The following is a 15,746-nucleotide window of genomic DNA, read 5'->3' as shown; positions in this document are numbered from 1 at the left end:
TAATAAGTGTAGGTTGGAAAATCTATATCTATTGTGGAGATTAGAAGTCCATCAATAGAAAGATTATGTAGCCACATTTGTTCGTAAAGTTTGAAAGTGTAATTGAAGAAAGAATAGATGATCGCTCTCTTGTTGAAGAAATTTGACTAAGTCCAAAGCTGCAAAGCAAAGTGAAAATAAGAGTTTGCAAATTGATTCATTACCTTGAAGTTTAAGACAATATGAGGATAATATTTTTCATCAGATTTATTATTGTTTATTAAGTTATGATTCTAAGAAGGCTTGTTTATGACATGGATAGTGATTAATTTACAAGATCAAGATACCTTGTGTAATGCCTCAAGATCTATCTATTTCTTGTTTGGAGTTAAATTTTTTGGAATTAAGATGAATTTAGGAGACCTACGAAACTCTAGCATATACATAACTAGCTTAACATATAAAATCGTTTATCCAAGATAAGATCTATCAGAGATATAAATGGAAGAAAGCACAATACTGAGAGAAAAGAATGCTATAGTATTGAGATTCTAATAGTAGATACAACGATTACCGAGTACGTTGATTTTATCCAAAAGATAGCTAAGAAATGAAAAATCAAGTTAAGAGCTTATTATATCAAGTAAAGATCTTAGACAAGCAAGTTGTCAAGTCGTTCCTTCCAAGGCTACTTGAAGAAATCTCAAGATAAAGATATGAATATTTATGGTTTTCTTGAAATTCAAAAGCATATGGCTTCTCAAGTACTGTATCAAGTATAAAAGTTTAGTAAGAAAAACTATTTCTTAAGGTCTAATGATTGAGGATAAGATGCTTTTATCGTCGAGGGACGACGTTTTCTTAACGGGGAGAGAATGTAACATACCTCCAAGATTAACCAAGTCGTAATTAAAGATAATTCTAAGTTTTGGATGATACAATTTCAATAATGAATTCCAGCAGGTTTTGAGTGGTTTTTCAGTAGTAAAGATTCTAAGTGTAAAAATTAAGTGAAAATTCAAGATTGACTTTTCAATTAGTTAGTATACTCAAAGGAAGCCTTTAAGTGGGTATATAGACATGCAAATCAAAATTTGATAAAAAAAAAGTGAAACGTGACCTAATTTTGGACTCGACTTTCACATAGAGCTGATTTTGGCAATTCTGCTCATGCTCGGTTATAGACCACATGTATTCTGGTAATTCCACAAATGTGATGTCACATTCTTCAAGAATAGCAAATGAAGCGAAGGGAATAGTTTCTATGTTGGGGTTTGTAAATGAATCCCCTCACTTTTTCTCTTTTACATGATAATGTGCAGATAACATGAACACGAAGAAGAAGTTTATTGAAAGAATTTTCCTTAACAAAAATGCACAATTACATGAAGATATAAGTAGCTATCACCCTTTATGTGAAATGTGTGTCATCTCTACCCATACATCTTCCTACACTCGTGCACGTTTGCATCTCTTAATACCACTTACACCCTTTATCCATGAACCTTAGGATATTGTACTTAATGTACAATTTATAATGTTTAAGCCATGTAAATTTTACATTACACATAGTCTTCAACATTACTTTTAATATCCCCCCAATAAAAACTATGAATGGATGAGTTTTCGTCCCTTCCATATGTATTCCTTTAACTCTAGACCAACACCCCCTGGAATCTTCACCCCCCATGGAGAAAAAGTGAGCATTACATTTCACTAGGAGTTTCATGTAAATTCCAATTGTGCTAGTTTTGCCCAAGTTAGCTGCAAGTTATGTACATCCTACTCTCCCTTCCTTTATTCTCTCGAGAAATTGTTCCATGGGAAAGGGCTATTTGTAGATAAGTAGGAAACAATACCTCAAGAAGTTGATGGAAAAACGTTATAGACTCTTTAAAAAAAATGGAAGTTCCATAATATGTGGTTACACTATATAAAATGCATGAATGAAGGTTAGTCTAGGCCGCTTGTAGCATGCCCATCCAACATATCAATGTAGAAAAAAAATTCTCTCCATTTATGGTCTAGGTTATAAGGCACACTTGAATGCCACTCCATTGGAATATCGTATTCCAGAAGGAGAAGGGTGGCTATGAGACATTTACCACCCTCTTAATTTTCCCACCACCCATTGTCTAGCTTGACAAAATATAACTCATAATCGTGCGAACTTAGGCATCCTCAATTAAATTATTTCTTTTCAAGGAGGAGCGATGGATGCCTCAGGTTCTCTTCCTCCTGCTTTTAGGAAATTAATGTTATTGTTCCACTTTTCTCAAGTTTTATTTCTAGTGCAAGTAAAATATTGGATTCCTTTTAGTCATCTTACCCATCCCTCAAGGAGGTCTCATCATCTCATCCATTCATAAGTCTCACATTCCCATTGTGTTTCTTCTCTCATACCGTAATGAACTTCTCTTCCAATTACATGTATCACATTTTTGCTCCCTTTCTTTTCATATAGCATGATGGGCTTGATAAGATGCAGGGGAGAAGGGAGCTTGAGCTCTTGTAAGAGCACACACACACTCACACAAACCCTAGAAGAGAACACACAAGATGAGAGGCTGAAAATTATTGTTGTTATTCTTTAACAAAAGATATATAGTGACTAACACACATACTAGAGTATATACAAGAGGTCCATAATGTGAACACGCTAAAGCGGAGTGAGTAGATGTGGACTAGTCGGTGTAGTCCAGCTGTAGAATCTTTGGCGAAGATATGTCGGTGCTAGATACCAAACCCTCCAATGATGTAAATGTTGAATGGTCATGTAGAAACCTTGTGAGTGTCAGCTCATGTTGAGCGTGATATCTAAACACTCCCCTAAAGCTTAACTCTAGCTCATGAACTCCAAGCATATCTCAAAATATGCAAAGCTTCTCATCTCTCCCAAGGCCTTCGTGAAGATGTTAGCGACCTAATCTTGTGAGTTGATAGGCCAAGTCGATATCACCTGCCAAGACTCTATCCCTGATAAAGTAACAATGTACCTCAATGTGTTTTGTCCGTGTATGGAAAAGGGGGTTCCTAGCCAACTGTATACTGCTAATTATGTCACAATATATGACAACCTTTATCTCCACATGCAACCCCAAATGAGCGAGTAGCTTATGTAACTAAACTATCTCACACAATGCCACCCGTAGCTTGTATGTACTTTGCCTCTTACTCAACAAGGCAATTGTGGGCTGCTTCTTGTTGCTCCATGTCACAGCAACACTCCGCAATGAAAACATAAATCCAATGGTAGATCTCTTGTCTGAGATGCTACCTGTCCAATCTACATCTGTGTACCCATATAGCCCCAATGGTACATCTGCTGCATAAAACAATGCATAGTCAACAGTGGCCCTCAAATACCAAAGTGTGCGTCGCACACAGTGTCAAGATGTGGTTTGCATGGAACTTGCATAAATTGGCTCTCTAAGCTAACAGTGTAACTCAAATCTTGCTTGTTGACCATGACACAGATCGAACTCCCCTTAATCTTCCTATACATAGTGGGGTCCTCTAATACATAACATGCATATGCACTGAGCTTGCCATTTTAATCTAATGGCACTCAGAATGGCTTACAACTAGACATCCCATACTTGGACAACATGTCCAATACATATTGTCTCTTTGGATAGCCAAATACCATCACGTGTGCAAATGACCTCAATGCCCAAAAAGTAACGCAGATCTCCCAAATCCTTCATGTCAAACTTCCTTTCGAGAGAAGACTTTTCACATGCTTAATCTCTTCCAAGTTGTCACCCCCCACAATAGACCTTATTACTCTTGCAAACATACAAAGAGTGATCTACATCTGCCATATAAAAACCAATAGTGACGAGATACTAAAAAATATTCACTACAACACGTTGGGGGCACAACAATGTTTTCTAGCACGGTTTTAGCAGCGCTTTTTTTGTCGAGATGTCGAGGATTCCGTTCGCTGCTCAGCAGCACTCCTGCCAACGAGATTTTGTTGCTGTGCAGCGCCTTTAGTGCAGCGAAATTTTGTTACTATATTGTGATTTTGCTGCTGAGAACAATGAAGATAGCAGTAAAATTATGCTTTTATTTTTGTCGCATAAAATTCGAGAGAGTTGTTGGATGCTGAATTCTCAAAATACATGTCACATGCACATAGAAAATGATATATAGTTTTAAAAAATCATCCATTAAAACCCTTGGAGCCATATTTCAAGGTTTAAAAAAAAGATAGTTGAAAACTTCTGAGAAGCAAAATAATGTCAAGATCATGAATCTATCCCATCTTGTAATAAATCTATATGTGTTGCTTCATCAATGTCTATATCTAATGGAAGCTCAATGAAAAGATGGGGTTCTATATCAATATCAATATCACTATCATGATCCAATGAAGCATTATCATGTTTGATAGATGACTCATCATCTTCTTCCGATTGATGTTCCTTATGCTCTTCATCGGCCCCATCCAAAATGTTTTCTTCATTGTCTTTTTCCATGAGACAATTTGAGGCAGTACTTGCACCTCATCCAGAGATTCGGCCTCCACATCTTGATCTTGAAAGATATGTTTTGAACGAGGGGAAAGTTGTATAACATATCACCACTTTAGATCAATTTGATCAACATGAAACACAACCTAATATCACAAAGCAAAGGGGTTACACTTTTATTATACTACATCAAGATTTAATTTGTGATTGGTTGGATTCAGGGATTTCACTGATGTAAACGAGAACATGTGAACATTTTAATAACATATGTTAATAACACAAAAAATCTTGTGATCACATGTTATATTCACAAAGCTTTCACAAGGGCCTAAAAAAATTATCTTTGTCGGGCATAAAAAATCTTCTTAGGTGGCCACTGACCTGGGTAACATGAGAACATGTGAAGATGGTAACATGAGAACATGTGAATAGCTTATTTCCATGTGTAGCCAAGCTTTTAAGGGGTTCCCAAATGGCAAGTGACCTATTATTTTGTGAACGGTAACATGAGAACATGTGAATAACTTGTTCACTTGTGTTATTATCACAAAAAATCTTGTGATCACGTGAATATTAAATCCCTCGTTGGATTACTAACCTGTTGACAGTGTTTAGGTAGTACGAAGGTATCTTTCTCATCATTCCAAAACTTGGTGGAATCAATTTGGAAGGACCCATTTGTATGTTTCTTCATGGTTGCTGGAGCACCTCTATATATCACCTTGAACCATTTCACATCAAAGATGAATACACTAAATGCTCTAAATCCAAGAGTATACCAGTTCCATAATACTCAAGATTGTCCTCTATGACATTGGTATCATGTCTACTGGCTCGACTTTCTTGCTCAAAAGTATCCATCACACCACAATCAAATGTTTTTCTTTTAGAAAGTACCATTGACCAGGCTTTCGCCCACCATGACCCCCCCATGCAAAGATATACCTGAAAGTTGTGATGGTGAGGCTTTGGTGCAAATGTTCTCCAGTGCATGAGTATGTATATGTCCTCATTAAGTAGCCGCTACATTGTCATAGCCAAAAGAAAAGTAAGCTATAAGCTTAACAAAAATGGAATGGCTATTTAAGATCCTTGGGAGTTGTTCAATAGACCATATGTGTGACTCCCTTGTGTTTGTGTGTGTTTTTTAATTTTTTAAATTTTTGTGTTACCACCTTGTTGTGAGCACCAGGTTCTTGTGGCTATTTAAGATCCTTAGGAGTTGTTCAATAGACCATATGTGTGACTCCCTTGTGTTTGTGTGTGTTTTTAAAATTTTTTAAATTTTTGTGTTACCACCTTGCGAGCAACCGGTTCTTGTGGCTATTCTCCTCCACATTCTCTATGCGAAAGTTCCTTCCCTCTAACCATATTGCATTATATAGTTTGTATTAACATTAAACAACCGCATGACATTTAGTATATATAGTGCATTAAACAAGGTATATATGTGAGATAGAGATGAAGAATGTACTTATTTTGTAAGATCCCTGTTTCCACCGAGCAACGGATTCAGGATACTGGCAGCGGAAGTAGCACTTCTCGCGCGGGACAGGGGTCCCACATTTGGGGCCTCACCCACGGATATCCGAATAAGAGACTAATCTGTCGATTGTTCCAAAACCGAACCCGAAAAAACTTCCTTTACTGGAAAGCACGGGCGATTCCACCAGGATAACTTTTTACTCTAACGTAGTCAAGATCATTTCTGATCGAGCTGATCCAATTGCATCTATAAGATACTTGGTCAGATCAAGGAAGAAACTTGCACTTGGATCATTGGGATTAACGCTTTTTTCCCCATTCAAGAGGCACAGCCGTTGATTCCTATCCATAGAACAGTTACTGTCAGGGATTTATTTTATCTATCGTAAAAACAAAAGTTTGAGTCTCGATTTACGGATCCAGCCTAACCCCATCCGATCCCATGGGTTAGCCAACCACCCAACCACTGTAGTGATGGGATCCAAGTAGTAATTTGGTTAGGTTTTGTCCCTGGTACCAAGGAAAAGAGTTCCAAGGCCCCCTAGCCGGATGTTCATGCAAAATAAAACTAGTCACACCACTCACACACCCAATATGAAATTGCCTTTTCACAGATTCAACCAGTTTAAAACAATCCTTTAATAAAACCATAGTATCTATGATCACCATCTTCCAATTTATCCAGTTGATTCTTAATTTTTCCATCATTCCTTCATCAGAGTATCTATGGCATCATTGGTAACTAGGACGCTCACCACCTGTCCACTCAGGGGCCGTTTCCTAATCCCTAGCCCATAATACTCGGCAATATAATCACTTATCAAGATGGACTCTCGTTGAAGATCAGCAAGATCAACCAACAGATCCATATAAAGAGCCATGGACTCATCCATTGAAGACCAGCAAGGTCAATCAACCAGATCCATGCCCGATTTCAGAAAACAACTCCAACTCTGTTCCAATATCTTCCTCGACGCACGCGTGGGTATCCTAGGTGACCCGGAGCCCGAGCACCGTATGGTCAGCACCCTCTAGGATCCTTCGCAGGTGACCTAGCGCTTCACTCATAGGCCGCTTCCTTGGCCCCTCATCCAGCGTACCGGAAGCTCACCATTTTAATCGCACCGAGGCTGGTCAAGACCTCGGCCCCCTTGCTACGCGAGACGTCCTTCATTGACTCTCCGTCAGCAGTTGCAACTTTTTCAGTTAGGTCTCTACGACCTTAATCACAAGATGGTCACAATGCTTTCCCAGCAATCTTGACATAAAACAGTCCTTTTTACAAACAGCATTTACAAACAGTCACAAAATACAGTTTCTATATTAACTCTCATTTTTTCACATTATCCCTCATCAATCCACATTGCTTATTCCACATTCCAGTTATATGTGTACTCATCCCATCACATCATTTTCCATCTCATCACTCAGATTCCTTCACATCACATATCATATATTCACATCCATACATATATCTACATCCACATCCACATTCACATCCATACATCCACATCTACATCCATACATCTATTTTCACATCCACATCTACATGCACATTCACATCCATACATCCACATCTATATGCGTACATTCACATCTACATGCATACATCCACATCTCTATGCATACATCCACATCCACATTCACATTCACCTCCATACATCTACATCTACATGCATACATCCACCTCCACATTCACATCCACATCTATACATCTACATCTACATGCATACATCCACCTCTACATCCACATCTACATCTATACACCTACATCTACATGCATACATCCACATCTCCATTCACATCTACATCTTTACATCTACATCTACATGCATCCATCCACCTCCACATCCACATCTACATCTATACATCTACATCTACATGTATACATCTACATCTCCATTCACATCTACATCTATACATCTACTTCTACATGCATCCATTCACCTCCACATCCACATCTACATCTATACACCTACATCTACATGCATCCATCCACCTCCACATCCACATCTACATCTATACATCTACATCTACATGTATACATCCACATCTCCATTCACATCTACATCTATACATCTACTTCTACATGCATCCATCCACATCTCTATTTACATCCTCATCTACACATCTATTTCTACATGCATACATCCACATCTCCATGCATACATCCACCTCCACCTCCACATTCACACTCACATCCATACCTCTACATCTACATGCAAACATCCATATCTCCATGCATAATAATATTCTTTTAATTAATCTAGGATGATAGTTCCTAGAATATGGTAGGAAGTCCTCTTTTTATGCTTTGAATGAAATTATTTTATGCGTAATTTCTATAAAAATTTTGCTATAGCTTCGCTACTATGACTGATAAATCTCAATTTTTTTCTAAGGGATAAGGCTCATTATTAAAGAAATAATTAGAATGGTCTCTAATTGGATCATCAATCCATAATGGTCTCTAATTGGATCATTAAGAAAATAATTAGAATGGTCTCTAATTGGATCATCAATCCATAATGGTCTCTAATTGGATCATTAAGAAAATAATTAGAATGGTCTCTAATTGGATCATCAATCCCTAATGGATTGAATCATCAATATATATAAACTAAAAGCATAGAAAAAAGCCATTAATTTGGCCTCAAGCATAGCTTAATCTTGGATAAAGAAAAAGCCTTATGAAAAGCTTCATTTGGATTGAAGAGGGTCATGAGTATGACCATTTCTTAAGTGAGAAAGAGAGAAAAACCATTAGAATTAAATATAAATAGAATTTTATGTAATTCTTTACTATCATTAATTAATTAACTTCAATAGCATTTCAAAAACCATACCAATTAAGCTTCTCAAGCTTGAGAGAGGTTGAGAAGAGAGAATCATTGAGAAATTAAAGAAAAGATCATAATTCACTATACTTATCTTATAATTTGCTTGATTCTTTGTTCACGGTAAAGGCCCCCAACCAATCAATTGGTTTAGTATGTTGATGGAGCCACCAATGGGGATTGAAGAAAGAGAGAAGTATCAAAAACTAGTGAATTATTAAAGAATTCACAGTTATTGGCTTAGGTAGAGTAGAGTAACAATGCATAAGACATTATATTTTTTTCAACAAGGGGAGGCTTCTATTTATAGGAAAATTTGAGCTCCTAACCAAACAAACTGATTTAGAATTTTCCAAGTCATGTAGGTCACTTTTTGACCATTTTTAGGTCAATTAAGCTAACTTTTTGGAACTAGACTTGAATGAGGAGAGAGGAGAGATGAAATATCTCAATTTTTATGAGTTTAAAACTCATTCAAGCATGTGAAATATGCACCTCCTTTAAAGAACTCTCCTTTCTTACATATGTGTCATAGTTTTTTTTTTACTAATAAACCTTGTACATTTTCAACTCTTCATCTTATGTGAAATATACACCTCCTTTAAAGAACTCCCCTTCCTTACATATGTGTTTTTTTTTAATTCTAATAAACCTTGTACATTTTCAACTCTTCATCTTATGTGAGCATTTACTCATATCTCATATTTTTAATATTGCTCATAGTTTTTTACTAATAAACCTTGTACATTTTCAACTCTTCATCTTATGTGAAATATGCACCTCCTTTAAAGAACTCCTCTTCCTTACATATGTGTCATAGTTTTTTTTAAACTAATAAACCTTGTACATTTTCAACTCTTCATCTTATGTGAAATATGCACCACCTTTAAAGAACTCCCCTTCCTTACATATGTATTTTTTTTACTAAAAAACCTTGTACATTTTCAACTCTTCATCTTATGTGAGCATTTACTCATTCTTGGATACCCAAAATATCTCATATTTTTAATATTGCTCATAGTTTTTTACTAATAAACCTTGTACATTTTCAACTCTTCACCTTATGTGAGCATTTACTCATTTTTGGGTATCTTCTTTTTACAAATTGGATTTATCTCCTCCCTACACATGTATTGATGCTATTGGCCCATAGGAACCTTAATTGGACTATAGTCTAAAGATTTCTGAAAATCTAGACCCTTAGACTAAGGTTCTTTATACCTATTTCCAATTAATTCCAATTGCACATTTGAAAATTCTTTTTGAATTTCTGTTTCAAGGGAATTCATCTTAATTATATGAGATATTTTTCTATCCAAAAATATTCAAAATCTGAATATTCTCTCTCTAGAATATTTTCTCTCTCTAGGTTAAAACAGTTAGAAACAAGGTCTTTATATTTCTGAAGAGGGATTGATTACAGGGGAAGATACTAGACATCAAAAAGGGGGTTGGGGGAGGAATCTTACATTCTACCCCACTTAAAAAACGCGAGATGTCCTCATCTCACAACTTGTGATAAATTCGCAAGATGCATGAATATGAGACTTAGAGAAAAATTTTAATCAAGATTAACCACCAAGAAAAGTCTTAAAGAGAGCAAGATTCAAAATAAGAACAAGATTTAAACTTTATTCATTCTCGGAACTTATACAGTAAAGATAGAAGAACTCTTTACACTTCCATAAGCCCGTCCATCATATGGTCACAAAAGCAGTCCTCACAAGCTGCACAAGTATAGGGTAACTCATCTATGGGAATGATTCTGCTGGTTATTGCCGCACCTATCTCAGTGGTATGAGGTGATCTAACAAAAGGACCTCTGAGAGGCAAGCCAAAAACGGGGTAAAGGCATATCTTCTCATGAGGAAGAAAACACGCCAGTAAGAAGACCCGCTCAGAAAACCCAAGATGCCTTGATCTCATGACGCAGTAGTATCGGGGACCCAAAGCCAAGGCTTCAATAACCATGGCCAGGCGGACATTATTACGAAAGTGCTACTGACCCCAGGGTGTTACCCTAGTTATGTCTTGATAGGTCCGCCATTTGGTCTGCGCTACAGAAGTTTCCAAGTGAGGGAAAAGTGAGCGCTCATACTGTTCTATAAAATCTTTCTTCACAGACTCTCTTGCGTCTTGAAGGTGAGAAATCATCATGGATAAAACTAATTCCTGTTGCCAAGCCATGAAGGAGATTAAGAAATAAAGGAGATTTATGGGAGTAAGATTACTGTGAGCGACAAGTAAAAGTTATGACTTATATAAAGGAAGGAGCTAGCGTAACCTAGAAGCCAACGGTAACTTGCCACTGAAGTTTTACCGTCTTCCCATGATTTGTGTTTGACACATTTTTCTATAGAAGGCATTAAAAATTTTGAGATGAGGAGATAAAAGAAGCTTGTAGGCTAAGTCACCTACTTTCATATTGAATTCAGATATAAGGGTCACAATATCTGGGGGATAACTTCTTATACTCCCCAAGAGATAAAGAACTTATTTTGCGCCGTACTCGAATGAAAACCAAAACCTTGATATCCAAAACACCGATTCTCACTTCTGAACTCATTGTTCTAAATCCTTAAAACAGGTGGGACTCCTGAGAAGTATTCTATGAAAAGGGTCTTCCTTTTTTTAAACAGAAACTTTCTTTTATTTTAGAGAGGGAATAATTATAAGATCAGAAAGGGAGATTCTTACTCCTGTATACCTCGAAGGCTGGGGAGGAATCTTACATTCTACCCCACTTAAAAAGTGCGACATGTCCTCATCTCGCAAGGTAGAGGACAGCTCTTATTCTTAAGATCCAATTTTATTCTGGGGTTCCTTATATTCTGGTCAATCCAACAGAACACTGGGATAAATATCCCTTATATAGAACTCAACAGTCGGTCATTTGAAAGTACACCTAAACCGCCAAAACTACAACTCATTTTTTATTCTACCAAAAAAACTCCAAAAATGCTAGTTTTTTGCCCAAAAAAGGTAAAATTTAGAATGAACCTCTTAAAAAATACAAAAAAAACTAAAATTTCATACTTAAATACTCAAAATTAACTTTTTGAACTTCAAAAAGTCATGCAAATTTGGACGTATAAAACCATCATTTTTATTGAAAATAAAATACATTATCAAAAAGTGACATCTAAAGATCTAGCATTCCTTGTTCAAAAGATCCTTCACTTCCTCCCATAAAATTTGTATGGTTTATTGTCGAAGGTAACTAGATTTCTTTCGAGTGAAGCCATAAATAAGAATTTTCACATCATCTTGATTGATATTATGTGTCATGGTGACTGTCCTCTATTTTCTTTCCCTTTGAGCTTGCCTTAATTATCTCTAGGTATACTTTCTTGTTAGTGCATCATCTCCGCTTGTTTTGAACTAGTGAACATCAATTGACTATACCCTTTGATTCTCTTCTTGAATTTTGATGATCTTTGTGAATCAAAAGGGATATCCACTCTCATCATTTTCTGCTAAGACAATAATTATAATCCCCATTGTGAGCTGATTAACATTTTCTTTCCACATTTTGTTCTCTTATTGGAGTCATTTGCTTGTTTTTCTTACACCAATATAAGCTTCTTAAGTCTCTCCATACATAAGTCTCTCTAGCTCTTCAATTAATTCTAGAGATTATTCTCTCTTCTTCAATACCTCAGTGATGCACAAGCCAAAGAAATGCTGCTAATATTTTTATTTCAAATTGCTCTGACACATTTTTCAAGTTCCAAAATCCACTCAAAATTTTACACTTTCATGACATAAAATAAATTTCATCTTAAAAAATCTTAAAAATTTGTTGTAAAACCATCATTTGTTACTACCAAATCAATGGAGACTTCAATTTACATCAAAATTTCATAAATAAAAATGATTGTTTTTTAAAAACAAAGATTTTCACATCTTTAAACCAAATTCTTAAGATAACTTCTCTAAATTTGAATTGAATACTAAAAAAAAATATTATAACAAAAAAATCTCTTAAAATAATGCAGGGAGACTAAATGTCATTAATTATACTTTTCACCATGTCCTTTTTATGATTCTTGATTGCTTTTGGTGAGATTTATGATGAACTTATAGTAATGAAGACATTTCCATCACACAAATAACCATGCTTTCCAAAAACTAAATGTGGTTTTTGTAATTTTCTCAAAGAGGACAAGATCCTGATCACAATTCTATTTTTCAAATAAGAAATTTGACTTTGTTAAGTGCTTGCTTTTCACAATTTGGTGATTTGCATGCTTTTTGGTTGCAACAATGCTTAATTTGACCAAATTAAGCATGGTTGCTTTCTTACATGCTTTAAATAACAAAAAAAAATACAAATCTTTAATTGTGAAAAACAAGCACTTAAGCAGTGAGATTTCTTTTATGATCTCCTCCTCTTTGAGAAAAGCACAAAAAACACATTTACTTTTTGAAAAGCGCGATTCCTTTTGTGATGAAGATGTCTTTTATAATATAAGTTCATCATGTGTCTCATCAAAAGCAATCATTAAATGATCATAGTCCCCCCCTGCACCCCTTTTTCCCCTCCCAAATATGTTACTAACCATCTCTTTCCTCCCAAAAGTGCCACATGTGTCACCAACCACCCATCTCCTCCTCTAAATTGAGAAGGTCTAGGGAAGAGTTGTATTCCAGAATAGAGCCCCTCCCCCCTTGCCCAACCCCCGGCCTTGCATCCCCCCTTTTTCCCTCCAAAATGTGCCACCAACCACCCATTTCCTCCCAAATGTGCCATTAACCACCCATCTCCTCCCAAACATGCCACCAACCACCCATCTCCTCCTTGCTCCTCCTCTAAATTTTAGGAGGTGTAGGGCAGAGTTGTATTCCAGAATACAGCCCTCCCCTTGAGCTCGAAAAAATGCAAGATTTGGAGTCACTATCTCATTTTGAGTTCCGGAAGCCGCCTCCTTCCTGTATTCCAGAATACAGCCCTCTAGAGCTCGTATTTCAGAATACAGGAAGGAGGCGGCTTCCGGAACTCAAAATGAGATAGTGACTCCAAATCTTGCATTTTTTTGAGCTCTAGGGGAGGGCTGTATTCTGGAATACAACTCTGCCCTGCACCTCCTAAAATTTAGAGGAGGAGCAAGGAGGAGATGGGTGGTTGGTGGCACGTTTGGGAGGAGATGGGTGGTTGGTGGCACATTTGAGAGGAAATGGGTGGTTAATGGCACATTTCAGAGGGAAAAGGGGAGCGGGAGGGGGGAGGAGGTGTGGGGATGCTTTTTTTTGTTGGGGGGGCAGGGGGGATGGAGGTACATGCCATAAATGGGAGGGAGGGGGTGTGGGCGGAAGGGGCGAGGAATGGAGGGGGTGGAGCAAGTTGGGGGGGGGGGGATGGCAGGGCACGGTGGGGTTGCATAGCTTTTTTTGGGGGGGGGAGGGAGGGAGGTGGGTTAAGTTGGTGGGGGGGGAGGGGTGGGGAATGGAGAGGGTGGGACGAGTGGGGGGGCGAAGGGTCGGGGCGGGGCAGGGTAGGGTGGGAATGCATTGGTGCCAAGTTTGTGGGGGGGGGGAGGGGAGGGGAGGCAGTGTAGTGCTGGGAGGGAGCCCTATGAGAGGGGAGCAGGCCGGGGGCAGAGGGGGGTATAAGCAGCAGTTTGGGGGGGCGCAGGGGGGAGAGGAGGTGCAGTGTGGATTGTGGGAGGAGGGGGTAGGGCGGTGGGGGTGATGTGGGGTGGGCGGAGGGAGCGCAGGGGGGGGTTGGTGTGGTGGGGAGTAGGCAAGACTTTGATTTTTAATGAGTTCATAAATTTATATTACAAAAGATATATTCATCACAAAAGCAACTGATCTTTCCAAAAAGTAGATGTGCTTTTCATGATTTTCTCGAAGAGGATGAGATCAAATAAGAAATCTCACTGTGTTCAGTGCTTGCTTTCCATAATTAGTGATTTGCATGCTTTTTATTTTTAGCATGCAAAAAAGCAACCATGCTTAATTTGGCATGGTATGCTATAAATAACCAAAAAATATGCAAATCTTTAATTGTGGAAAGCAATCACTTAACAAAGTCAAATTTCTTATCTGAAAATAGATTCTTCATTAGGATCTCGTCCTCTTAGAGAAAAGCAAAGAAAGCACATTTGCTTTTTGGAAAGCACGATTGTTTTTGTGATGAAAATCTCTTCTCTAATATAAATTTATCATAGATCTTGTCAAAAGCGGTCATAAATTAAAAAAACACATGGTGAAAAGTATAATTGATGACATTCACCCCCTGTCCCACATTATCTAAAGATATTTTTTTGTTATAACAATGTTTTTGTAGTATTTATATCTTAAGAAGATGTGAACATCTTTGTTTTTTAATTTTTAAAAAATAACAATCATTTTAATTCCTAAAATTTTGATTTAAATTGAACTCTCCATTGATTGGTAATAACAAATGATTGTTTTAGACCAAATTTGTAAGCTTTTTTAAGATGAAAATTAATATTTGTCATGAAAGTGACCAATTTTGAGTGGAGTTTGGAACTTAAAAAAGTGTCTGAGCCATTTGAAACAAAAATGTCACTAAAACTGTCTAAAATAAGGTTACTAATTTTTTTCCACATAAATTATTAGTTTTTTTCACATTTTTTAGGTGATTTTAGGTGTTTTTTTGGAGGGACCAAAACTACACCTCACGCCCTGTTGTATTTTGAAACGGTTATATGTTACTCATCATTAAATAACAATTCATTCAGATTATATCATTTATATCTTTAACATGATAATGGTCCATTAGACCGAAAAGTTTCCTTCGGAACATTCCTCCACGGAAATTTCAGTCAAGCAAGTTCTCAATTTGACATCCCTTAACTTGATCTACCGGTCAAGTATTAACAGTAGCAATCTGACAGCACAACCCACTAATCTCATAGTGATTTGCTGAATTCGTTATCATCATTCTAGTTATGAATATCATCACAGGGACTCGTCCCATTCCCCCTCATTGTGGTTT

This window comes from Cibotium barometz, chromosome 35 (assembly GCF_041138505.1).
Source record: "Cibotium barometz isolate CiBa-2024 chromosome 35, ASM4113850v1, whole genome shotgun sequence".
Classification (NCBI taxonomy): Eukaryota; Viridiplantae; Streptophyta; class Polypodiopsida; order Cyatheales; family Cibotiaceae; genus Cibotium; species Cibotium barometz.
This window is presented reverse-complemented; position numbering follows the sequence as displayed.